Source organism: Coptis chinensis, chromosome 6, assembly GCF_015680905.1.
Source record: "Coptis chinensis isolate HL-2020 chromosome 6, ASM1568090v1, whole genome shotgun sequence".
In the NCBI taxonomy this organism is placed as follows: Eukaryota; Viridiplantae; Streptophyta; class Magnoliopsida; order Ranunculales; family Ranunculaceae; genus Coptis; species Coptis chinensis.
The window spans coordinates 22,905,107-22,931,373 of NC_141461.1; the positions used below are offsets into that span (position 1 = coordinate 22,905,107).

The 26,267-nt window shown below is 37.7% G+C and overlaps 1 long non-coding RNA gene across 1 annotated transcript; it reads left to right on the forward strand.

The window, feature by feature from the left end:
* The first annotated feature begins 4,695 nt into the window (after positions 1–4,695).
* Positions 4,696–8,802, forward strand: LOC147492146 (uncharacterized). The gene is made up of 7 exons (XR_015199243.1): positions 4,696–4,976; positions 5,465–6,032; positions 6,559–6,627; positions 7,018–7,113; positions 7,199–7,302; positions 7,410–7,484; positions 8,390–8,802. It is a non-coding gene; the product is annotated as an uncharacterized LOC147492146 (long non-coding RNA).
* Positions 8,803–26,267: the final 17,465 nt, after the last annotated feature.

The following is a 26,267-nucleotide window of genomic DNA, read 5'->3' on the forward strand; positions in this document are numbered from 1 at the left end:
TTTTGGAGACCATGTCGTCTATGTAAACTTCCATGGTGTCTCATAGCATGTCTTAGAACATATTGGTTACAAGTCATTGGTAGGTCGCTCCAGCGTTCTTGAGGCCGAACGGGAGGACGTTGTAACAGTAAATTCCTTGCTCTGTTACGAATGAGGTTTTCTCTTGGTATTCTTCTGCCAGTGGGATTTGGTTGTAGCCACTGTAGGCATCCATGAACGACAGGAGTTCGTGTCCACATGTCTGGTCCACAAGTCGGTCGATTCTTGGTAAGGGAAAACTATCCATAGGAGTTTCTTGATTTAGGTTGGTAAAGTCCACGCAAAGGCGAACTGCTATTCTTTTTTGGGACTGTTACTATGTTTGCGACTCACTCAGGGTAATCGACCTTCCTAATGAAGCCAACTATTTTGAGATTTTTGACTTCTTCATTGATTATTTTTGAAATCTAAGGGATAACTTTCGAGGTCATTGGCGAACTAGTTTAGCATTTGGGTTAACATTTAACTTATGACACGCAACATTGGGATCAATTCCAGGGACATCGATGTACCACCAAGCAATAACATCTTTATTCAATGATAAAAAGCTTACAAGTTGTGCCTTGAGAGTAGGATCAAGGTTATCGCCTACATAGATGAACTTAGGGTCATCCTCTGTTCCCAGGTTGAACTTTTCCTTCAGTTCGGGCTGAGCAGCGACCTCTGGGGTCTTGGTCTCTTGAGGTGCCTCTTTGACCTGAAGTGGTGGGGCGACCTCTGGGGTCTTGGCTTCTGGAGGGACGTGTTTGACCAAGCCCCTAGTGTTCTCCTTTGTCAGTTTGCTTCGAGGGATCTTGGTCAGGGTCTTGACCTCAGAGATGAAGTCTTATGCCAGCTTGGTTTTGGCGATCTCTCCCTTGTTTTTTAGTGAAGCCCGGCTTCTTGGCTGAGAGGATCTGATTACAATTGTGAGCATCGAGCTGGTTGCTTCTGAGCTTCATCACGCCTCTGGGGCCAGGGATGCGTAAAACCTGATGGAGTGTTGATGGCACTGCTTGCATCTTGTGGATCCAATGGTGTCCTAAAATAGCAGTATAGGACGAGTTGGCATCTAGAACGCTGAAGCGCGTGTTGATGCTGACTTTGTCCTCATGTGACCACTGAGACAGGAAGGATAATGTCACCAATTGGGTCAACTTGAGATCCATTGAAGTCATAGAGGGGGGCTATTGGATCTATCATTACCGACTTGGGCAGGTTCATCTCCTTGATAGTCTGATAGAACAGAATGTCGCATGAGCTGCTTGGGTCAATCAGGACACGCTTTACTGTCTAGCCGCTGATTTTGACATGGACAACCAGAGCGTCATTATGCGGGAGGCAAACCTTGTTGAGATTGGCCTTAGTGAAGGTGATGTCTCTTGAGCTGCAACCAGTTGTATGTGGGGCAGGAGCCGCTTATGAGGAGAACTGGTAAACTTCTTGTAGAGCACCTACCCGTCTCCTTTTCTCCTTTGTGGACATGACAGAGTCGTCCTGAAAGGTGATTATAATGATCGTCCTGTTATTATCTCTATCAGATGAGTGCTGGCGGCACTCATGACGAGATCGCTCATTTGAGCGTCCTCGAGCATGAGAGCATTCTCTGTTAGTGTTGCGTTGTGGAGTTCGGCTTCGTTCTCTACGAGCCATGAGCTTGTGGCGCAGGTTGCCATCGGCAATATCAGTGTAGTGTTTGATATGCCCTGCCTCAATGAGGTCTAGGAGGTAGTGCTTAAGCCCCCGGAATTCGTTAGTCTCATGGTACTTTGCTTTATGGAAAGCGCAGTACGACTTTCCTGGTGTGTCCTCTGGCCGTTTTACCTCAGGTCGGTAGTAGGTCACTGTTTTTATTTTCTTTAATATATAGCTTAGAGATCTTGTCATCACAAACTCAAGTTTTGTGTGCGTCCTGGCACTAGATTTATGTCCTTGTGGTCTAGGTCACTACTTTGAGGATGGGGCAGCTTATGAGATTGCTGTGACTTCCCCTTGTTCGTCTTCGTGGTCTAAAGCTTCTTGTAGCTTTATATACTTGTACACGCGAGTGTATAGGTCTTCCAATTTTTCAAGATGCTCCTTCATTAGCGTCTGTATAGCCAGGTGTGCTTTTGGATGGCCTTGGTGAACCCCAAGGTGGCGAAGGACTCCTTAAGGTCGCTGTCCATTGACAGTAACTCGGTCTTGAATCGTCCTAAGAAGAAGCGGATTGACTCGTCGCTCTTCTAGGATAGCAGAAAGAGTGAGTCGAGGTCAGCTTTCTTACATCTGTTGTGGACGTAATGGCTAGCGAATTGATTGGTTAGCTTCTCAAAGCTATCAATGGAGTTCGTTTCCAGTGAGTAGAACCAGTCTAGAGCTCCATTTTTCAGGCTTGCAGGAAACAAGCGGCATTACAAGTGGTTGAACTCATATGCACTATAGAGTGCGAGGTTTTGAATGTAGCGAGCTACGTGCTGACCAAGGCACGTGCTGTCATCATACATTGAGAATCGTGGTTGGATTAAATCTTGAGGGTAGGGTTTACTGAGTACCTCCGCTGTGAATAGGGACACTCAATACATTTTCAGCATCTTCTGGACGATCTGAGTGGCGTCCTTCTTCACGGTACTATGCTCGATACACTGGGATAGCTCGTTGATTTGTTGGGTCACCTTGTTTATGTCGTCCTCAGTGGTGACTCCGTTTGGGTTCTGGGTTGCCACTTGGTATTTTTAGTGTGGCGTTTTCCAGTCGTAGGGTGTTGATGCTGTCATTCATGGCTCCCATATGGGTGACCATACTCTTCATTTGCTCCTGGAGGCTTTTCATGCTTCGTGGGCTTGAGGTTTTTTAGATCGGAACTTGATAGTTTTCTCAAGTAATCAAGCCACAGACGGCAACAATGTAAATGCTCGATTTGGTGTGAATCTTTACAGGCCTAAATTGGAATGGGAATGTGAGTTGTATTTGATTTTGACTGAGTTCGGTTAGATGCGAACTGCCTACGAATCAAGTTCTTTAGCCAAACTTGAATCAAATCAGACGTAGTTTATTTTCTCTTTATATACGCAAGATGCTCGTGCTTCCTCCTCTCCCGCGTCAGGTCAAGTTCGGGACTTTATGTCATTTAATGAGCCATGAATCCATGATGGCGAGTTGTGGTGAAGTAATGGCGTGCGTGTAGGAACCATTATTTCAGAATAACTATTTCTACAAACCGCGAACACCACGCGCAGTGGAATTAATGGGTGTCCACGATTTGTGATTGAGAACATACCTTTTAGATCCAATTTTGATAACTCTGAGAATCCAAGCTTTATGAATCTGAATCAACAATCAACCCCTTGATCTTCTGTTGTATTCCTTTAGAATAGATTGGACGTTGTGTGGACAACGGTCTACCAATCCCCTTCTTTCTCACAAAGCTAGATCCAATTTTGGATCTATCTTTCCTTGCCTCTTTTTCTATTCAGATGAATAGTGAATTTCGGCCAGAGAGAGAGTATTCTATTTATAGGCTACAATAGGGACCATGAGGAGAAATTAGGGTTGGGCCTCCTGATGGGTTTGGGCTTCCCATGTTCGCCCCAAACACACGACCCAAGTCCGTTAACAAATGACTTATTCCACTAATGGCCATTGTTGCACTACCGCCCTAATCCCAAATTATGTGTCAGCGTTTATGGGCTCTATATTATATGCTAGTTGATCTCTCCGTGTTTAAGATATCGAATGTCCATTGATTAAGTCAAGTTACTGACAACTACATTAATCAACTTCTTATGTCCTTGAGTAGTACCACTCAACCTCATTGTCATATCGGAATAAATCCACCTGCAGGGTTTACATAACAATCTTTTTGAGCTCCATCAACCCGACTTCTTGCGGGACACAGATTCCTTCTATAATCAACAGCACACCTTACATACAATATCATTACCCAATCCATCGAGTTTGTTGATTCACAAATGAATCTCACTCATTGATGATTTAAAGCAATGTACAATGTATGTAAGTGCATGTTATTATATCCCACTACACCATAACAGGAATTTTGTTACAGAGACATTTGAGGTTTTGTGACATCAAAATGGCGTCAGAAACTTTGTGATGGCAATTAAGCGTCAGTTTTCATTTTTTAGCGTCACCATAAATCAAAAATTTATTTTATTTTTTTAAAGTAATTGCTGGAAAAAATACTGACGGCATATGGGCGTGAAAAGTATGAATATAGTAGTTAATAAAAAATTAAAACGTGCCACGAGATCAGGCGTCAATCTCAAAAGACATCGGGTTTTTTTATCAATCTCAACTCAACACAAGAAAGAGAGAAACCCTTTCATCTCAACGCCTAAATCTGTTCGTTCAATTCGTCCCTCTATGATTCTCCCAAGCATAAAAAACGTAGTTTTGTTTCTTCCATCTTCATATTCCCTAATTTTGACGAAGGTGAAATAAAGGACGCATTTTTATTTATCCCAACAGTTTTGTACTCTCTTTTTGATCTTATAAGGTTTCCATTCTGCTACAGTCGATGAAGATAAGTTTTGTTTGTCTTGATTTAGGTGTTTGGGATTTCTAACACCATGATTTTCATTTTCTAGGGTTTATAGTTTTGTTCCCATGGAGTTTTTTTTTCGCTGTGCTGAACTAATTCTAACTTAGTGAACGTGGTTAGTGTTTGTAAGCCTCATAGTTCTTCTGCTCTAATAATATTTCATATATTTTTTCATGTTTTTTTTTTGTTGTTCGATACACCAATTGGTTGTGGTAACTGGTACGCCAGGGTCTACAGTACATTGTGGGTTCTCTTAGATGTATTTGATTCATAAAATTTATGGCTCCAATGCATTTAAAGATTCTTATAGCTGTGCAATTGTGGATATATGTGTTGTATGGTATAGAAATACTAATTGAGAAGGCAAAGGTTGTGGGAGCTCTGGCAAAGGTTGAGAAGGAGATGGATGCTGCCAAAGGTAATTTGCTTAACCTTGAACGTTTATAGTTTAGTTTCTTTTAATGATCCTTTGTTAATGTTAGAATTATATGAATAATAGGGATTTTTTCCCATTAATTGTGAATCCATTATTGAGTAATGAGGAAAAATGAGATGGTTTAATCACACTCACACTGAATTTACACTAGGCTTGTTTAACAGTTCTAGTTGGGTAACTGAAAGAGGCATGGGTAACACTATAATCAACCTCATTATATTGACTGATGCATGATTACGTATTTGCCGTTTCTCGTAAATATTGCATTTTGTTATGTCTATCCTTTGGTCTGCTAGACTTAGATGCCGACTTTTCGTTTGTTAAAATTTTGATTGTACTTTAGCTTCAAGTTACTTAAGAACATCTGATATTTCTGTGGTGTTTGAACATTGATTGTGATGCTTTTATGATCTAAATTGCATTGTCTGCATGGAAAGCAAGGTTTCTAGCTAATAAAAACACTTTTGTAGGATTACATGTGTGTTTATAGCCACACCAGTCTTGGTGCTCAACTGCTTATGGTTGGTGTGTTGCTGATACCAGTCATAGTGTGGTGGTGGTGCTGGCACGTGGTGTGAGTGTGTGCTGGCTGGTGGTGGTAGCGTGTGAGTATGTGTACGTAGGTGGTAGCGTGTGAGTGTGTGCACGTAGGTGGTAGCGTGTGAGTGTGTGTACGTAGGTGGTAGTGTGTAAGTGTGTGAGTGTGTGAGTGTGTGCAAGTGCTAGTGTGGTGAGTATGAGTGTGGTGATGTGTGGTGTGGTGTGGTGTTGTACATTGCTGCTGGGTGAAGTGTGTGTTGGATGGTGCTGTTGCGTGCCTGCCTGCTGCTGTTGCTGCTGGGTGTTGTTGCGTGCCGCTGCTGCTGCGTGCCTGCCTACTGCTTGTTGTTGCCTACCGCTGCTGCTGCATTTTGCTGCCTGCCTACTGCTTGCTGCTGCTGGGTATTGTTGCTGCCACTGGTGTCAATTTGTTGATGATTGAAAACTTTTAGCTCTTTCAATGGTGGGTTAATCAATAAAGCTTGAATGGTTGAGCTGGTAAGAAATTGATGATTGAAAACTCCATGATATTCAATTTTGTAAAATGCATTGCTTGAAGCTTGGAATTCTTCCTATGTAGATGAGACTCAAATATGTTTGCAAATTGATTTGAATGTTGGTACTACTAGATGCATGCTTGAGAAGTTTAGTTAGTTGATTTGAATCTTCAGTTGGGTTTGGTTCTTCAGATTCGATTCTGATGAAGTGATGCACCGAGATGCCCACACCAAGGTAAAGCAAGTCCGAGCACGCCTATACGTAAATACCCGACAAGTTCGGGAGATTCCGAGGTTCCTTCTAGTAAAGATTGTTTACTATTTTTAGCAATATATGGCGTGTAGTGTGTGGTGGTTGACTGGTGGTGTGCATTATGTGGACTAGTGGTGCAATGTGTGAACTGGTGGTTTGCGTTATAACTTGTTTAGTGCCCAAGTTGTTGCGTTATAACTTTTTTTTTTTTGTTTATCGACTGGACTTCATTTGATACTAAATGGTATAACTTACTCGTCGCAGAAATATATAGTCCCGATGAAAGTAAACTAGGGAAAGGAAAAATGGCTATGCCAATGATGATGATAGGGCACTTCTAAAGGTGTGTTGACTACTATGTCAAAGTATTTTTGTATGTCCTTTTCATGAAAATTTATTAGATGCTTATATACTGAAGATTTGATCATGTCTTATGATTAATATTTTTTCTGCGACTGCTTGAGCAAAATGTTAGCTCCCTTGAAAATTGATTGGCTAATTGATCAAGCATAATGAATAATCCGATCTCAATCTAGAGTTCAAAATTATGGACCAATTATCATGTAGCAAATGTTCCTTCTGTTCTTGAAACTTCAAAAGCAGTCTTGAGTTTCTTTGTTCTACCTTGAGTGGGAGAATTATACTCTCATGGGTGGTCTACGATATATCTTTTGCTTTCAAACTGTTTTTTTCTCCACTGGAAGACATTCTTATACGCTTCATGGTTATGCAGATAGTTATTACTCTCGATATATATGGGGTGAAGAACATTTTTGGAATCCCATTTAGTTACCGTGGATTCTATGACAAGAGTTTATCTGAAATACCGGTGAGAGCTGCTAGCTTCCCTAACTTATATGTTCGTTAGTTTCGTTATTTTAAGTCCTACTCTTGAAATTTTATGCAAATTTCAGCTCTCTCGTGAAAAGTGGTCCAAAATATTAATCTTCTTTGGTGGAAGTTTCCTTGGTGTTTCTCGTGGAAGTACTACCCGTCGATAATATTGTAGATAGCATACGTGGTATTTCCTATGTAGCGAAATAATTTGTCCACCAAAGTGCCATTGTTCTCTTTATTATGTTTTCTTCAGATGTTAAGAGGTTGTATATAAAATGGGTGTTTTAGGCCAGAAGAATTGATATACTTTTTGTACTTGGTGGCAATGGTACTCATGCAGGAGCAAATTCAATACACGAAGAGGTATTTACTTCATTTTGTTTTGGTGGTTACTGGAGGGAACACAATTTTATAGATTATAGTTTGTAGAAATTTGTTTTAAATATGATATCTGTGTACTCTCTGTTGCTCTGTACATGTGAAGGCACTTCTTTTTTGCTCCAAAACAATATTGTGGTGTGAGGAAATTAAGTCTGGATGCAATTACAATATGATTTTTCTGTAACATTGATTTACATATATATAGTATAGAAATTTGCGCTCGAAACAAAACGCTGAAATTTATAAACTTGCTTACTGTCTTAGCAATTTGGCAAGTGTCTGACTCCTAGATGTGCAAAATCTAAAAACAGTAATTTCCTCATCGTATTTTGCACATGTCGACCGATTTTACATGTGCTTGTGTCTTATAACTTCAATGGAATTTAGCCTGCAGCCATGCATGATTACTATCATTTCCTTAATAACTAACTCAGTAGCCTAACAATCAATTGTGCTTCTAAATGCATACTATGTTTCCTTTTTACTGACATAGTAGAAATGCTTTGTACAACGTCTCTTATGAGAAGAAATAACTATTAGATTCTCATGGACATCCAATGAGATATTAAATCTTAGAAAGGGTAAAGATTTGGTTGGAACTTTTGATTGATTTTCTTGTTCCACTCTGTCTTTGGCACTTATATTCTTGTAATCATTTTAGCTTCCACTACTCACGATTCGAATTTTAGTCACTCTCGACATAAGAGAACTTCCAACACGCCATCTGTTGTTATATTGTTTTTTAGTCATGATGGTATGAACTCTTACTTCCAAATAATGAAAATTGAACACCATACTCATGAAGTTGTGGTTAGTTTATTCTACCGCATATCTTTCATATTGCTCAAACTGGTTCTTTTGTTTGTTTGTTTCTTCGCCGCAAGTAGCTTTCTTTGAGAAAACTGAAAATATCTGTTGTCTGCATCCCAAAAACAATCGACAATGACATACTTTTAATGGATAAGACGTTTGGTTTTGATACGGCTGTTGAAGAAGCCCAACGAGCAATCAATTCTGCATACATTGAAGTAAGCAAGTGTGTTTCTCATTGGTTTGTCTCGCTTTGAAGAATGGAGGTGTCCATATTGCAACAACTTGGGCACTTTCTAATAAGACTTTCTTTTTAGGTAGCTAGTTGTAAACACAATGTAATGTAGCATAGTACTTTCGCTTGGGAAATATAAGTATTTAGTCTTGCAAGTGACTTCATAATTTTGAAAGGGATGGAATGAATACTATATATTATTGAATGAGATTGATGGTGTAATTTTGTATTCTATAGAGTGGATGGTGTTTTAAATGAGTTCTTTTACAGGGTGCAAGATTGTAAGGTGGATGTATAACAACTAATTATTATTATTTTTTTTTTCTAAAATATATTTTGTGATGCCATTTTGTCGTCACAAATATTTGTGACGTCGTTTTGGCGTCACAAATTTGTGATGTCAAAACGATGTCACAAAAATAATTGACGCCAAATTGTGTCGCCATATTTGTGACGCCAAAATGGTGTCACTAAAATTATTTGTGACGCCATTTTGGCGTCACAAAAAAGCTATTTTGGTGTAGTGTCCGGATTAGGAGGACAAACATCCATAATAACAGAGGCGTTTGTTCTCTTATATAATCAGTATAAGGAGAAACAACCTCACTTGGTCCTGTTCAATACACTCAAAGTGTACTAATATAATCTTATAGTCAAGATAGACTAATACCAGATTATACTACAACCGTACCAATGGTTTGTCCAAATTCATCTAGGTTGTGAACGATTACTTATATTTTATAAGGTACTGATGATATGATTTTCTGTGTGTTCACACCATATCATCTACAACATAAAGTATTAGACACATGCATATAACTAATAACATATATAATATGCATAACATTTGCTCATATGATTCCCATTCAAAATATAAAGAATTAGAATTAATACAAAAGTAATGCTTTTAATATATAACCCTATCAGTGCACATCTGAAGCTCCGGTCTTAATGATGCCAGCTGGGGCATATGTTACTATCCGTTGAAGTATGAAACTAATGTGAACCTTCTGGAGGTCGTTGCCTAGGTCGAACTAGTGAGGCGATCTCTATAGAGAGATCGTGCCATTAGTGCGAGTTGCTATAAGGTGATTTGGGATTGTGGGTTGAGTCCAAACAACCTGGAGATGTAAGTGAATAAGATCGGCTGATAGCTCTGTATGTGTTGGACACGTGTCTGATATCCATTGGATATGGATATTACTCCCTCACAGTCATGACTCTTGTTATGTGTTCGTCACCATAAAATGAAGCTCTATGTATGGAAATTGGGCCTGTAATTAACTGATGTTCATTAACAATGGTTGTGGAAAACTTGTGCATTGCCGTATTGGCTAATTGGTAGGATTTTGCTCACAATGCTCATAGGGACACACTCAAATGACTCAATGCAACACAAAATGAACAACCGCCTAATCAGTCTCATTTAGTTCCACGGGTTCATTTTTGCATTTGAATGCTTAGTTTTCCTTCCAACCAAAACATAACACGGTGCGTCAACCCAAAATTAAATCGAGAAAACTGTAATGCTGTTATGTAATAATAAACTCCCCATTTTGCCCTTATTATCCACCTCTCCCACCACCACCACTACCAACCACCACCACCACTTTTTTTTTTTTTTTTTTTTTTTTTTAACTTTGTTCCTTTTAAAAAAAAACAGCCCACTCTTCAATTTCAGAATTTTAATCAATTTAACATTTGATAAAAAAAAAAAAGTTTAATTTCTTAAAACCCAATTGTATAAGTTGAGGGGATGAAGATGAAGAATCACTAGAAGAAATGAACTGGGGTGGGAGTGGAAGTGTTTTTGGGAAGACAAAGCTACAGTTCATCTAAAATTATTTTGTGGTATGTTTGGTAATTAGATGGTTTTTGGGGGTTAGTTTGGTATTGTATTTGGTTGGGTTTTTGTTTTGGGAAAACTGGGCGGAGTCTGTTTTAGTTATGGGCACGTGGCGCTTTCTCATAGGGCCAGAAGCAAACTAGGCATAGCAAAATTGCAGCAAAAATGGGCTCTAGTTCCACCACACACAAAAGCCTAGAAGTATCCACTGTCCTACCAAAAAAAATAAAAAAAATAAGTATCCACTGGGCACAGTGGGCAAAAGCAGTTATTTGATTCACGTTTCAATTTCACACTGATTTTTTTTTTGGTCATGAAGTAAAAAGACCGAGGGAGACTGGGACCACACACTACTGCTGTACGGTATAGTAGGGTGTAAGAACCAGTACAATATCGAGCAAATCACAACCGTCTTTGCACAGCCAGAGAATTATACAGAGAATCTTACTTTACAGCTCAAACCAATAAAATCATTCCAGTCTAACTATTTCTACCACATCAAAAAAGTTCAGACGCCATTAAAATGTAACCAAGCATCAAACAAGTTCATCGATCATTAAAATGTAATTAACCAAGCATAACGAAATAAACCAAACTTAAAAAGTAACAACGTAACATCAGTTTCAAAATTAAACTAATAACAAAACAAGTAAACAACCAAGCAGTCCACATTCGGATTCACAATCAGCAACATTTGAGAACGATATCCAAATACTCCATTCCAACTTGATGAAAAACCCAAGCATCAACAGTCAAATCCATAGCATGTTTACTAGTAATCCCAGCATCCCTGTCTTCAAATCTATCCCAAACACTATTAAACTCAACTTCATTCCTCATCAAAATCCTCTTCTCTCTCCCCAACAATATCTCACTCAGTTCATCAACATTCTTCCCCTGCAACAACCCTCTCATTCCAAGAACAAAACTCCTGCCCAAGTCTTCAACCCCCACCACCTTGACCTTTTTATTCCTCTTCAGATCAAATTCCTTCTCAATAATCTTCCTCACATAACCTCCCCCACTAGTAATAACCTTCTTAGCCAAAGCTCTAATCTCGACTTTTTTACTCATCTTCAAATCATGATCTTCTTCTAGCTTCTCAGACACAACATTAATACTCATACCAACAAATATCACATTAGTATCAGTGAAAAGATCTTTCAAAACTTGAGGAAGTTTAGAGCCAGAATAGCCACGACTAGTTCGGTAACGAAGATCAGGTAGTTCGTAAATGAGACACTGGGAGCCGATACAGAGTGTTAAGTATTCATAAGGGTTGTTTTCGACACCTTTCTTAGTGTAGTTGAGTTCACGAGAAACTTGAACACCAACGATAAGTGGTTGGGTTTTCTTCTTTTTGTTACGGTAGGCTTTTTGGACTTGGGTTATCCATTTTTTGGCAGTGGTTTCGTTGTCCGAGAAGATTGTTAAGATACGGTTTGGACCGATGGTTACAGTGAATGATTCGTGATCGTCTGTGAAGTATGTTTCGGTTCCGTTTGAGCCTATTTTCTTCATTCTTTTCACTTCGGTTTCCATTTGTTTAATTAAAACTTGAGGAAGAAGAAAAAGAGTTTTTGGCAGAGAGGTGGGAGCTGGAAATGACGTTTTATAAGCTTAGCTGGGTTTTTGGTTTAATGGGAATTTGAAGTCCGCGGGGTAAAATGGTAAGAGTATCTGAATTGGTTCGTTTCTAGAAAGATCTCTTTGCCTAGCTTGTGAGTTGTGGTACGTATGATTCCTACAGAAAGTTAGATCGCAGGACCAGGGTGGATAGACTTGTTTCTTACGTTATATACGTATGTTACTGTTGAGAGCACTGGAAGACTGCTGAAACTGGACATGACACATGAGCAATTTTAGCACGTCACATAGGTGCCAAAGTGCCAAAATACTTAAATACCATTTCGGCATTTAGCACATATGTTTGACAATGCAACAATAGAAATTGAAGGACCAATTTGCTAATTGACTCTTTGGATCAATCCACGAAGTCCACAACCTTAAAGCCTGATATGAAAAAAACCCCAGCTTGAAATACATCCAGATGTCATGGCACCATTATGTCTACAGTCCTTTGTAAAAGAGAAAAAAGCTAGAGAAATTTTGTTTTATTGGAAGTTTGTCATGAAAACGTCCCCTACGTAAAAAAAAAAAAAAAACTGCAAATTGGGGAAGCCATTATCGCATATGTGCTGTAAATTACACTATTGCTAGGCTACTTTTCCCAAAATGAATTCTAATTAATGTTCTAAACTTCTACAGTTCTACCAATAAATTTTTAGGCAAGAAATTGAGCCTAACACCCAATTTTTGAAAAATGAAGTCTAAAGGACACATTTTTTGGTGAATAACTCACAAGGACAAATTTTAGAAATTAGTAACTTACGAGCCCACGATTTCAAATTTTGTAACCCTCAAGGACAAAATAAGTCGGCCCGACTATTTTATTTTTTTTAAATGTCAGTTATACCTTTTCGTGAAAATAACCCTCAAGGACAAATGGCCTGGATTTAAAATAAATATTTTCCAATTTTATTCCTTTCGTCATTTTACTATGAAAATGAGTGTTAATATTTCACCTTTTGGTATATGAACAATGATTGTTCATATCCAAATAATGTCGTCCGGGGTATACTTGACATTTCATCTATCCAATCCGCTTTTTATTTCAATCAAGAGGTTACTTGACAATCTACCCGTAAAAAAAAAAAGTCCTTAAAAAGTTACTTTTTCTACATTTTTGTCCTTGAGAGTTACTCCTTGATTTTTAGGCCCAACCTACATTCCCCAAATCCCCATCAAAATGCTTCAACCCATTATGTTTAGAATTGTCTCAGCAAGTAGGCTGCACACCTAAGGCTTCATTGCTGGTCATCACCTAAGTTTCAAGTGTCAATACATCATTTATACATAAAAATCCCATTCCTCACATCTGTACGTGTTTTTTCATTATTCATTGCTGGATGCAAAAACCTTATACGTTGAGGATTTTGCTCACAGTGCGCATTTGGCGATCAGTAAGTGCAATGCCAAGCAAATTGTCATCCCTCATCAAAAGGCACAAACGCCTAATTCAATGCCCTTTAGGTCCAAGTAACAAGTGCTTATAATTTGAGTTCTGAAATTCTTTCTAATCCCTGATATGATCAACTGATCAAAGACACACCACGACTCCACGTCTCCATGATATGATCAACTGATCAAAGAGAACTAGACTCAGAGTCCATGGACCACAGAATATGGTGCTAGAACCAGTGTACTACAGTCTACAACATGATCCTGCAGTTTCCTTGGCACCAACAAAAGAGGTGCGGACTGTGTGTGTGCTGTTTTATTTGCAGGTTACAGAGAATCCTACTTCACACGTCATCAAACCAATAAAATTACACCACCTGCGTGCTAGGCTGCTACTATTTCCAAGTTTCAACTATCATCACCATTGTGGTGATTAGGGCAAGGAACGGGTCGGGGTCGGGTCGGATATGACTATATCCGAATCCGAATAGTTTGACAATATCTGAACCTTAATCTGAATCAAATTGAAATCTTCTATCCGAACCCGATCAGATAACACTAAATTTTTTTAAAAAACCCAAAAAATATATTCGAATCCGAACCCGAACCCGACCCGAATAAATAAACATATATGAAAATCGACCCAAACTCTAACTATTCGTATTCGGGTCGGGTCAAACCCGACCCGATTCACTGCCCTAGTGGTTACCAGAATTATCATTTGAAGAACTAACAAATATTTAAATGTTGAATTGGGATTCAAGAATGAATAGAAGTATATTTTATTGAATAACAATGGTGTTCTTTATAATTTTTCTTTTTGCTCTCGTTTTACAGTTTTTTGGTGGGAAGAAGATAATAATATTCTTTTCCAGTTCTTGTCTTTATATAGTCCTCCAAAATAACTTTCCTCCAATCAACTGCTGACACGTGTCCATTCTCTTCTTTTCCACCTTCTTCCCATTCATATTTGTAAATATTCAACTATAAAGAGATATCAACTAATATGTTGATAATAAAAAGACCAGGCTGAAATATCAGTCACGATATTTGTCCACAATATTGCCCCCTCGAAATCTTCTAAGTTCAAAATAATTTAAAATTTGAATTTTTTGAGAAACGGTTACTGTTTGGAGCGTAACAGTTTGGCCCAAAATTAGAGGTATAAAAACCCATCACTATCCCTTTCTCTCTCCTCACGCTTCATTTTCAACTTAAAACAAAAAACAAAGAAAAACGCAAAGAAAACAGGAGCAACTTTTGAAACTATCACTATCAACAGTTACGTGTTTGCCAAACTCCGAAATCTTCTTTCAAATAACATATTTTCTTACAAACCTCTAAACATGTTAGAAAATTAAAAACTCTTATCTTATGCATTATATATGTTTATTTTCATCTTGTTTATTCTTCTTCTTGATTTAAAATTCTAGGGTTAGGGTTTTAAATTCAAACTGTTAAACTTTTTCAATACCATGATAGCTTATAGGGTTATTGAACTATGGTTTTACCTTGTTTCAGTTATGGCTAGGAGAAAAACTTTTGGTAATTTTAGACAAATTACATCTATGCATTTCTGGCTTCGAAATCGAGGTCTCATGACGACATGTCAGATTTCACCTCTAAGAACGCCATCACCACCACCTCGACACTTCGATATGTGTATTATAAATAACATAATATATGATTGTAATGAATATAACGATAGTAGTACCGATAGGGGATATAGTTTTAATTCGAAATTTATTGTTTCTAGTGATACTGAGATGTCAAGTGAAGATACCGAGACCGAAGTAAGAGCCCAGTCTTCCTCCTCGACCTCAACATCTCAAAGGGACATTCATAATGAACATACTTGGGATATAACTTATATCGTTGAGGGGTTACCCTGCCACCCCTTCGAAACTTTAAGCTCCGAGTTCGAGCGCGATATCGTGGACGATACCAACAGATGGTAGTATGGGCTTAATACATGCTTCCCAAAGAGGCCAAATCTAGCCCTAGTTTGAGCAGCCTACAAAATATCGAATGCCATTCATCTATGACACTACGCTGGATTAAGGAGAGATACCAAATGCCAAAGTGGCGATATCGACTCCATTATCATCACCGTTGGGCAAATTGTAGATATGAGATTTCCTTTTACAGACCTCGATCGTGAAGTCTTAAACCATCTCGATATCTCACTTGGCCAAGACATGGGAAACTTCTGGAGGTTAATGCACATTTGTAATTATTACAATGCTCACTTATCTGAAGATGTGTATAGGGCTAGAAGTATTAAGTTATCTGACATCATGAATCACTATTACTTTGTTGAGGGTACCATGAAGGGAGTGAGAGGTCCCGAAAAATATACCGAGTACTTTTATCCTAAGAAAAGAAATATTGATGGTCTGAAATGTATAATACGAGAAAACCGAGATAGCGATAGGAATTGGCCACTCTATCCCATCATAGTATTTGGGTAATGGGAATCTGCCGATGCCAATGCCAAAGCTCCCTTGAAGCACAGAACTTTCAACCTTACAAGTTTGTTAAGTAACCCTACTCTATTTTCGATATGGCATATCGGTTTCTCCCTCTGATCCAATTTCATCTTTTCCTTTGTTGCCGGTTCATAAACCTGCCCTTCCGAAGATCCTTGGGAATTCTCCTAGAGTTCTTGAGCTTCTAAAAGGGACTAAAGAAGAAATAAACATGAAGACCGATGTTGATGTGTATGGAAATCCAACTCCTACCGTTGTCTTGGAAGATATTAAAAATTATCTTGCACCGTTATACGTTCTCAAAGGTGGCGTCTTAGAATTGGATCAGCACCGAGGTCCTAGGAAAAACCCCGATGCTTCTGTCCAAGGTTTCTTACAACCGTGTTCTTCTAATACTTTTAGAAAAGATTTTGCTTCTTTAGAACTACCTCGTAAAACTCCTCAATGCTATTTTGAATATGTAAATAACGGTTTCATCATGACGGAAAATCTATTCCCCAAAATTAAGCAAGAGGTTCCTGATTTTTATAATTATGCTCTTCTGCAAGATGTGTTTGATCACCATTCCCTGTTTTATACATATATGTCTGGTAGAATGAGCAACAATTTGAGTGGTTTCTTGGGCACTCAAAGGCCAGCTGGGGGTAACTCATCGAAAGCTCCTGCTCGAGATAAGGAAACTTACTCCAACACTGAGCTGAATAGAAGGAAAATAAAACAAACTGCCGATACTACTACTACCGCTCATCCAGTTGCTACAACCTCGATACCACAAAGTCGTCCACCTTCTTCTTCTCGACCAACGACAACATCTGCTGTGGATTTCGAGCCTCAACTTTATCTCTATACAATTCTTCCTCAGGATAGAGCCATGCAAGTGCTTGCCGAGACACCTATCCCTGGACTTGGTCAGGTTCTCATGACTAATACAATTCTTCCTTGGGATAGAGCCATGTTGGCCAAGGTGTCAGCACGTGAACACTTCAACATTATGTGTGATTCGCTTGAAAAGGTATGTTTCCACCTGTTAGTTGTACTTGTACAAATCTCTATAATTGTTTCCCAACTTTTCTAAATACTTATCCCATTTCGCTGACTTCAGATGAAAGCTGCTGCTGTGGCACAGTTTGATGTCGATATGGCTTCGTCTGGGCAATTTAGAAAAGAGAATGAAACTTTACAGAAAGCTCTTGAGGAAGAAAAGAAACGTAGTGCCCTCCTGATTACCCAAGTGGCCTCTGCTGAGAGGAGCAAAAAATCAGGGGTTTTTTAGACATTGGCCCTAGTCTTATTATGGTAATTAGACTTTGGTCCAAAAATGCTGAAATATTAGGTTTTAGTTCTAATTCTGCCACTTGACCGTCAGTCAACTCAGTTGACTATGATCATGCTGCTTGCTTTTTTGAAATGGCAAGAATGCCCCTGAGCATGCATCTTACGCGCTTACCTCAATAATACCATTGGAATCCAACAGATTTAACTTGCCACGTGTCAAAATCTCACAATAGGATCAACGACCCAGAAAAAATAGTTGTTGGCAAATTGTTCTATAAGAGTCCAAGCTTCAAAGTTCTCTTCTTCTTCATGCATTTCATACTCCACTTCTTCCTCCAAGTAAATTAATAATAATAATAATAATAATAATAATAATAATAATAATAATCTTCATCATCATCCAAACGGAAAACAAGCAAGCAAGAAGTTTGAAATATGGGTGGAGCTCCTTCCGAAAAATATTTTGCACCACGGGTAGGTAGACTTGCACTTCACCTTCCAACTCTTTAATGGCTGACAAGTAGGACTAAACCCTAATATTTAAGTTACAACAAGGACCATGTCCTAAACGATGACATTAATACTTGGGGTTAAATTATAACTTTTTTTTAACTGTTTTTTTTACAGAAATGTCAGCTATGCTACCAAGAAGGTCACATAGCTACCAAATGCCCTTACCTGAAAAAAAAAAAAAAAAAAAAAATGCAATTAGGATAAATGTAGAGGCATTACGGATTTGGTCAAGTATGAAGATAAATCAGGCAAAGTACATGAGATGTGGCTCCACTGTGATTGGGTTGGATGCTTCAATAAGGTTCAACTAACCACTGCTGACAACAAGCTTATTTTGTCAATCGAGAAGAAAGTCACATTTGTCATTGATTGTGATGCATGTGGGCATGAGTCTTGCTGTGTTGTGGAGTATCCAGAGTGAGTGAGTGAATGTGTGTGTGTGTGTGTGTGTGTGTGTGTGTGTGTTTGTGTTATGGAATATTCCCTGTAAGGACATCTAAATAATGAAATAAAAATTCATTTATGCCATATTGCAAGTGCGTGTAGTGTGTGTGCATTTTTGTAATCAATATGAAGTATAACAGGACAAAATAACTAATATATATAGCATTGTAAGTAAGAAACAAAGAACATGGTTTCATACCATACCATAAGAGTCATCTGATTGATTCAAATCCAAAAAATAGACATGCTATCCCAAAAGACACAAACATCTAAAACCAGTAGACAACCTATAACCTAAGTAGAAGCAACAACCCTAAAACCATGCATCACCACTTTAACCTCCACTGACAAAGGCTCACCACTGACTTATAAAACTTATCTAGTGTAGCCCAAAATGTAACTGAAAACTAAAATAAAATGGTAAACTAAAATGCTGAAAAGTACCAACTTCATCCACCTACTGTGTCTGGGTAAGGGGCAATGTAGCTCTATGGCTTGAATTCACTTGGGGAGTTGATGGTGTTGCTGCATCATCACCAAATATCAAGTTATGCAAACCCCTTGTCCTGGATCTAGTGCCTGGTGTTTGCCCACTTGACCTTCTACTTCCTCTTCTACCTCCTTCAACTTGTGGTGTTGGTTCTTGTTGCATTGGTGGTGGTGTTGCTTGCACTGGTGGTTGTGGTGCTCTGCATCCTCTTGTCATTCTACTCCTTCCTCTACCTCTTTGTTCTTGCATTGGTGGTGGTGATGGTGGATGAACTAGAAGCTGTGGTGGTGTTCTGCCTCCTCTTGTCCTTTTATTCCTTCCTCCACCTCCTTCTTGTGTTGGTGCTTCTTGCATTGGTGGTGGTGCTTCATGCATTGGTAGATGTGGTGGTGGTGCTTCATGTTGTAATTGTGTTTCTTCCTGGACTTGATTTCTTTTCCTTTTCCTTTTCCTCCCTCTCTTATTGCCATCATTAGTTTCAACATGTTCATCTGGTGCTTCTTGCACTTGTGGCCCTGCATGTCATGTTCTACCATTAGCTATGATAAGCAATAATTATAATTAATACTAAACCATCACTAATTGAAATCTATTCAATTACCTTTCTCTTTACTCTTCCCTTCATTTTTATAAATCCCCTTCTGTCTTACTTCACAAGTAAAGGCATTGTGACCAAGTGTTCCACATTTTTTGCATTTTCTCTGAGTATTATGTGGTTCATCTTCCCCTTTAATCCATTGTTTTCTTGGCCTTCCAGCCTGTCTTGTTTGTTCAGGAGGCAATGCCAGTTCATTAGGACCTTCTTGTTAAGAGAAACAAACACATTAGTTATATTACTTGATTTAGGATATTTTGCATTAGTTAAAAAGAGACAAACACATTAGTAACTTACAATTTCTGGCCAATCCTCAATCTTATCTAGTGGGTAAAGATAATTTCCATAACTTGCTCTGAATGCCTCCACACTGAAATATGGACTACAATGTCTTCCATAAAATATCATGCAAAAATTAATAGTCTTGAAAGAAAGCAACTTTAAAATTGGAATATCACCACAAAATGTAAAATCAATGTGATGTAAACATTAGAACTACCTTGCCCACTGGGGTCTCTTTGGTCTGAGGACTGCAACTGCATGTACATAAGGCACTCCTAATATTTGCCACTCAATGCAGGTGCAAGTAAGTTTGGCAATATTAACAGTATACTTAGTCCCAGTCTTGTTGTTGATGGACAAATACTCAATATCTGATACACCTTTGATCTCATACCAATTGTATCTCAACTCCCTCTTTTTAATCATGAACATCACATTAGGGACTACTTCACTATTCACTAATGTCTATGACAGGTTTCTTCTATCATTCACAAGTTGTAACAAATCCAGGTTGTACTTATCTATAAAATGGACTAATGCCTTATATCTGATCTTCAAGATCCAAGCATTGAAACTCTCACTGAAATTATTTGTCAACTCATCACACTTTGAAATCCAATCAAAGTGTGCCCTAGCCGAACATTCTCTTGGCTAAGAGTCCAACCAATCCAAAGCTTTAGGGTCAGTCTTGTTTATGATGCCCATGATCCTTATAAGCTTTAGTTCTTTGTAAGCCATTGCTGCTCCCCAAGCTAGATTTTCCCATAATTCACCACTAAAAACTTTTTTCAAGTTCTTGTACATATACCTAAAGCAATATCTGCAACAAAAACATTTATAAATGTCAGTATTACTAAAATGATCGATGAAAATAAATAACTATAATAATAATAATAATAAATAAATAAATAAATAACATGTTTGGACTCTACCTATGAGAAATAAGCAGCTACAACACTTAGAAGCCCCTTTTGTCTGTCACTAATGAAAGTAATCTTGTCTTTATGCAAATCAAGATAAGGCTTCAGCTCACATAACAATTGGCTCCATGTATCCTTGTTCTCCCCTTTGCATACATAAAAACCAATTGGCTTCAGCTCACATAACAATAGCTATTAGAAAGCACCCACCATCTTGGCTTTCAGAAAACAACCATCCAGACCAACTACTGGTCTACACCCATTCTTCCACCCATCAAGTGATGACTTAAATGTAACTACAACACCAATGAAAGACTGATTCTTATCATGCACAAAATATTTAGCAAGGCTGCCTGGGTTGGCTTTGATAATTTGCCAACACATTTCTGGGACAAGTCTGTAACCCTCCTCATAGTTGCCATTGATTACTTTAGAAAAAAAAAATGAATTTCTAGGCATCCAACTACGGCCAATTTCACATAGTGGACAACCAACTTTTTTTGTTAACACTTTGGGCATCCAACTTTTCAATTTTAACAATGTGGGGATTCCGTCAGTTTCCCATCCAAATTAACTTAACAGTTGCTTATGTGGACCCTAAATTACTTCTGTGGATACTAAATTACTTACGTGGAAACAAGTTTTTCAACACATAAAGAAAAGGAAATTAAACAACGGTCATAAGCTGGCATTAAACCCAACAACGGTCATAATCTCCAACACTCTCTTCTCTAACTCCAACCCTAGTCATCATCTTCTCTTCAACACAATTATATCACCACCAGCTATCATTCTTATGAGTTCTATCACTAATTCAAATCCTCTTCCATTTTTTTTTGGAACCTTTTGTTTTTAATTTCATGTTTTTTGCAAAGATGTCAACTGCATCGGTGAATTCAGTATGTTCTTGTTTTTGTGGGGTTGAGACAAAAATAAGAACGTCAAATACACTGAAAAATCTAGGAATAAAATTCATAGGGTGTAGATACTATCTGAAAAGGTGTGAATTCTTCACTTGGGAGGATGATCTGGACAAAAAAAAAATATCAAAGCACTTGAGACGGAAAAGGAAAGACTGGAGAGCCAAGTTTATGAGCTGAAGAAGGCGAATGAAATGAAGAAAATGACCATTGTTATTCTTGTTTGTTTCATATTCTTTTATTTATTTCCTTTGTTTAAGTGACTGTAATGGAGTTTTAGTCTAAAATGTGGTAATGGAGTCATAAGCAAGGCCAATTCAAGCTGGAAATAAGACCAAGGAACCTAGTAAACCAATATGGAACAACCAACATCAACTGAATGTAAGTCCAAGGCTTTTCTTTTGGGTTACATTTTTGGGTTTTTTTGTTGGGTTACATTTGAATATGGATTCGGATATGATGTGATAAGAGAACTGCAACAATTAATGTAAGAAATATGATATTGTTGACTTAAGACTTAGAAGGAAGACTTAAAACTATTTTGGATAGATTGTATCTGATATTTGTTGCATTGTAAGTTGTGCTTAATGAATGTGTTAGTTAAGTAGTAGTATGTATTAATTTCTTTAGTTCCATTTCTTTACTTGTACCAATGCCAATGCTCATCTCCTACATAAGAATAATTTGCTCTCTACTCACACCACTCTCTACTCACACCACTCTCTACTCTCACCACTATTCGAAATCAGTTGATCATTCTTTTTTTGAAATGGTGAAAGGAACCTTGAAGACTATTTAGATTGACACATCCAAGTTAAGTGAGTCCTATGATAAACTATGTGAAATGATGAAGACAACATAGGGAAGGAAAGTGTTCATGGAGATAGTGTACCAAGATGGAGACATACATATTGGAGTCTGTCATAAATGTGAGAAGTTAGGCTACATTGAAGTGTTTGGGGAAGAAGGAAAAGTACAAAAATGTCTTCTCTACTGTGTTGTGAAAGAGAAAGATGTTGTTCCAGATGATGATGATGAGCCACCGCCAGGATTCCAGAAGTCTACTGTACGTGTCACAGAGGAGATCAATTAGGCTTCAAGCAAGCACCTCAAGCACACTAGCCCCAGCAGCAGAAGTAGGGACATCTAAAAAGCAAATAAAAGAAATTGTGTTAACACTGGCAGCTGTAGGTGTGTTCATGAAAACTCTGCAGAAAAAGTGATGGTGTCTTAGAAGTGAGGAATTCCAAGAAGTGATGGTGTCTAGTATTGCTATTGTTTAGTCTAGGTTTATTTTTTTAAAGAGTCTTTTGTTTATGTTATCTTATTGTGATTTTGGATGTTTATGTATTGGGAATTATGTATTGTACTAGTTTGGAACTACCATTTTTTTGTCTTCGTTTTTCCTAGTTTTTCTGTCAGAATATCAACTATGTGTTTGTCATGCAATGTCAGAATCTTTTGTCTTAGTTTTTCTGTCATAATCTTTTGTTGCTTCATTGTTATGGATTCCTCAAATCATCTGCATAAAGTAATTGTGTTATGGGACTGGTGTTTCTCTTAATCTTAATACCATTTTTGGGAGGGGAGATGATTCTATGAAGACGGCTTTTTAGTCTATTTTCCATGACTAACAAGGTATTATGTCAGGCTTGGGATGGTCAGAGGTGAAGAGTTATATGAAATAGGTCGGCTTTCCTAGTGTCTTTCCAGCTACCATCATTGTCTTGAGCTTTGAAATATAGTTCTTTCTTGGTTCCTTCTTTCTTCTGACAGGAGCAAAATATAGACAAAATATTTTATCTGACATGAACAATATTCCATTATCTGACAAGAGCAAAATATAGACAAAATAGGTACAAAATATTTTTATCTGACAAAATATTATTTATCTGACAAAAGAGGAACTTCTACAAAATATATTATCTGACAAAATAAGAACAAAATATAGACAAAATATTATTTGACAATTCAAAAGGAAATCGAAAAGGTTATCTGACAATTCAAAAGGAAATCCAAAAGGAAATATTATCTGACAATTCAAAATATAGACTAAGTAGCCTGCTGGAAATCTAAAAGGAACATACATATATTATCCTAAATTAAAAAAGGGTTATTTAGACTTTAGTCCTATTTTTTATGGGGTATTTAGGCTTTAGTCTTAAAATTATCGATTATTAGATTTTAGTCCTACTTCCACCTTTGATTTTCTTAAATGACCAAAATACCCTTAGAGCATGTTTATCGTACGTGACTTGAAATTACATAAAAGTAGGACCAAAACCTAATTTACCCAATTACAGGAGGGGTAAATCCTAAAAATGAGATTCGATTACGCAACACAATGTTGCGTTCATTGAGTCATTTGAATTGGAGTGCTACATTCATGGGATTGAAATCCGTTCTATCTTGGGAGACAATTGTTCACCAACTTTGAGCATCAAGAGGGAGCAAATTTGTCTTAATAAGGACATAGTGATTATCACTAGGATCGAATTTAATCATTGGTAAATTAAGTTAGTTTGTTGAACTAAAGGTTTGTTCATGACATATTTGTTGTATCAATTTGATTTTCTTGTTTACTTAATAATAAATATAATTTTATAATAAGTTTCCTACATAAATTACATCTGCCATTCGATCATTGAGATTTTTCATCTTGATAAATTAGGTGAGATAATGAGGGAAAATTCTTCTCACTCCCCCTATTTCGTAGATTTTGGGCTCACTAAAACCATTTATGGGCTTGGGCTTTTATGAGCTGGAAGGTCTCTCTGTCTGTGTGGCACTATCTTTAGAGAAGAACCTCAATTTGAGCAGTAAATTTTTCACTATATATTTGTATTAAACACGCGACTAGTCAATATTTGTATTTGTATTTATATTTTTATCCCTATGAATGTAGCACTCCAATTCAAAAGACTCAATGAACACAATATTGTGTTGCGTAGTCAAACAATTTAAAATTAAGACTTACAGAGATAGAGAATGCACAAAAAAACAATGCAATGACTTTTCCCAAAATACATTTTTTTTTAATGTTAGTTAAGAAAATGTTAGAAATTATTGCGTAGTCGAATCTCATTTTTAGGATTTACCCCTCCTGTAATTGGGTAAATTAGGTTTTGGTCCTACTTTTATGCAATTTCAAGTCACGTGATAAACATGCTCTAAGGGTATTTTGGTCATTTAAGAAAATCGAAGGTAGAAGTAGGACTAAAACCTAATAATCGATAATTTTAGGACTAAAGCCTAAATAACCCATTAAAAAAACAGAGCACAAAGTATCCAAATACATTATTGTCTTCATTTCCAAGCAGGTTTTGTCATTGTTCTAAGGCTTGTTCTAGTTTTCAACCCAACTATTTTAGTCCTACTTTTCTTAGCCTGTGGTTCATTTGTAGTTGCTTCAAATGGAGGATTGACAATTAGAGCTAGTGGTGCAGAACTTGAGATAGACAAAGATGGTGTTGAACTCAATTTTCATGGAAGATGCTTTTCCCTTTGGTTTGTACTTGTTTCCCTTTTCTAACATGACAGGTTCTTTTTGGCCTGGTATCTGTGGAATAGCATAGTAAATAATTCACACTAAGACAACAAAACAAAAATCTAAAATAATAACCTAATAAACACATAAGATAGGACTAATTTACATACCCTTATAAATGAGGAACCAGTGAAAGGAGATGTGTAGTACCCATATCCTTCTGGAATCACCTCTCTCCCACCACCTCTTCTAGATGGTGGTGCATTATCAGTTGAGGGTGCATTGTCAGCTGGTGGTGCACTTGCAGGTCTCTTACCTTTCCTTGATCTTTTAGGAGGTGGTGTAGTGTCTACTGTTAGTGGTGGTGGTCCATTGTCTGCTAGTGGTGGACTTGCAGGTCTCTTACCTTTCCTTGATCTTTTAAGAGGTGGTGTAGTGTCAGCTGGTGGTGGTGGTGGTGCATTGTTTGGTGGTGATGCATTGTCTGCTGGTGGTGGACTGCATTGTCAGCTGGGGGTGCATTGTTAGTTGGTGGTGGAGCATTGTCAAGTTCTGCTGGTGTTGTATTGCTAGGCTTTAGTTAGTGCTTTTAATTTTCTTCCTTTTCGAATTCCTTTTCTGCTTTATTGATTACCTCCTATCTTTGATGGTTTTTCATAGTTTCTTCTTTTTTCCTTCACAACAAAGTAAAACAACCACAATATAAATAAGATATAGACAGCCAAAAAAATTAATTATGTATGATAGTCCTAAATAAATATAACTACCTATTAGATTAGGAATACATTATGAATTAGATTACTCACATTTGGATTGGGTGCAACAGGTTCAGCTGTACAATTCTTTTTGTTATGACCAAGTACTTGACATCTCCCACACCATATTTGAGTCCCCTTTCTACTGACCCTATGACTAGTCTTCTTTTAAAGAATAACCACTTACTTGAAGCCATAACAAATTGTGTGCGATTTCCCTAATTAGAGATAAAATATTGAGATTTTCATTTTTTAGGGTTCTATGTTTTGCAAAATTGGAGGGAATTCCAAATTGGGGATAAAACATTACGAGGGAACAAGAAATTGGGTGTTTTCCCATATTTGCCACATCATTATAATTATTTAGCCACGTAGATTAATTTCTTGATCTTTTGATGATTTTTTAATAAAAAAACAGTCCTATGGTAAGATTGTTGCTGGTCTTGAGAGGGAGTTTGTGTTATCTGCTCCTCAGAAAGCAGTCATTGGAACCTTGCAGTCAGAACATGCAAAGGATTTCCTACTTTCTATTCCGATGGAGGGACTTGGACAGCGTATGTCGCCGGTAAAGTATCGTTCTATTCTCTAGTACCGTCTCATGATTCCTTTGTACTCTGATAGTGGTCTATGCCCTGTTTGCAAAAAGAGTAGACTAGATGCTTTCGGGGACCATGCAGCACATT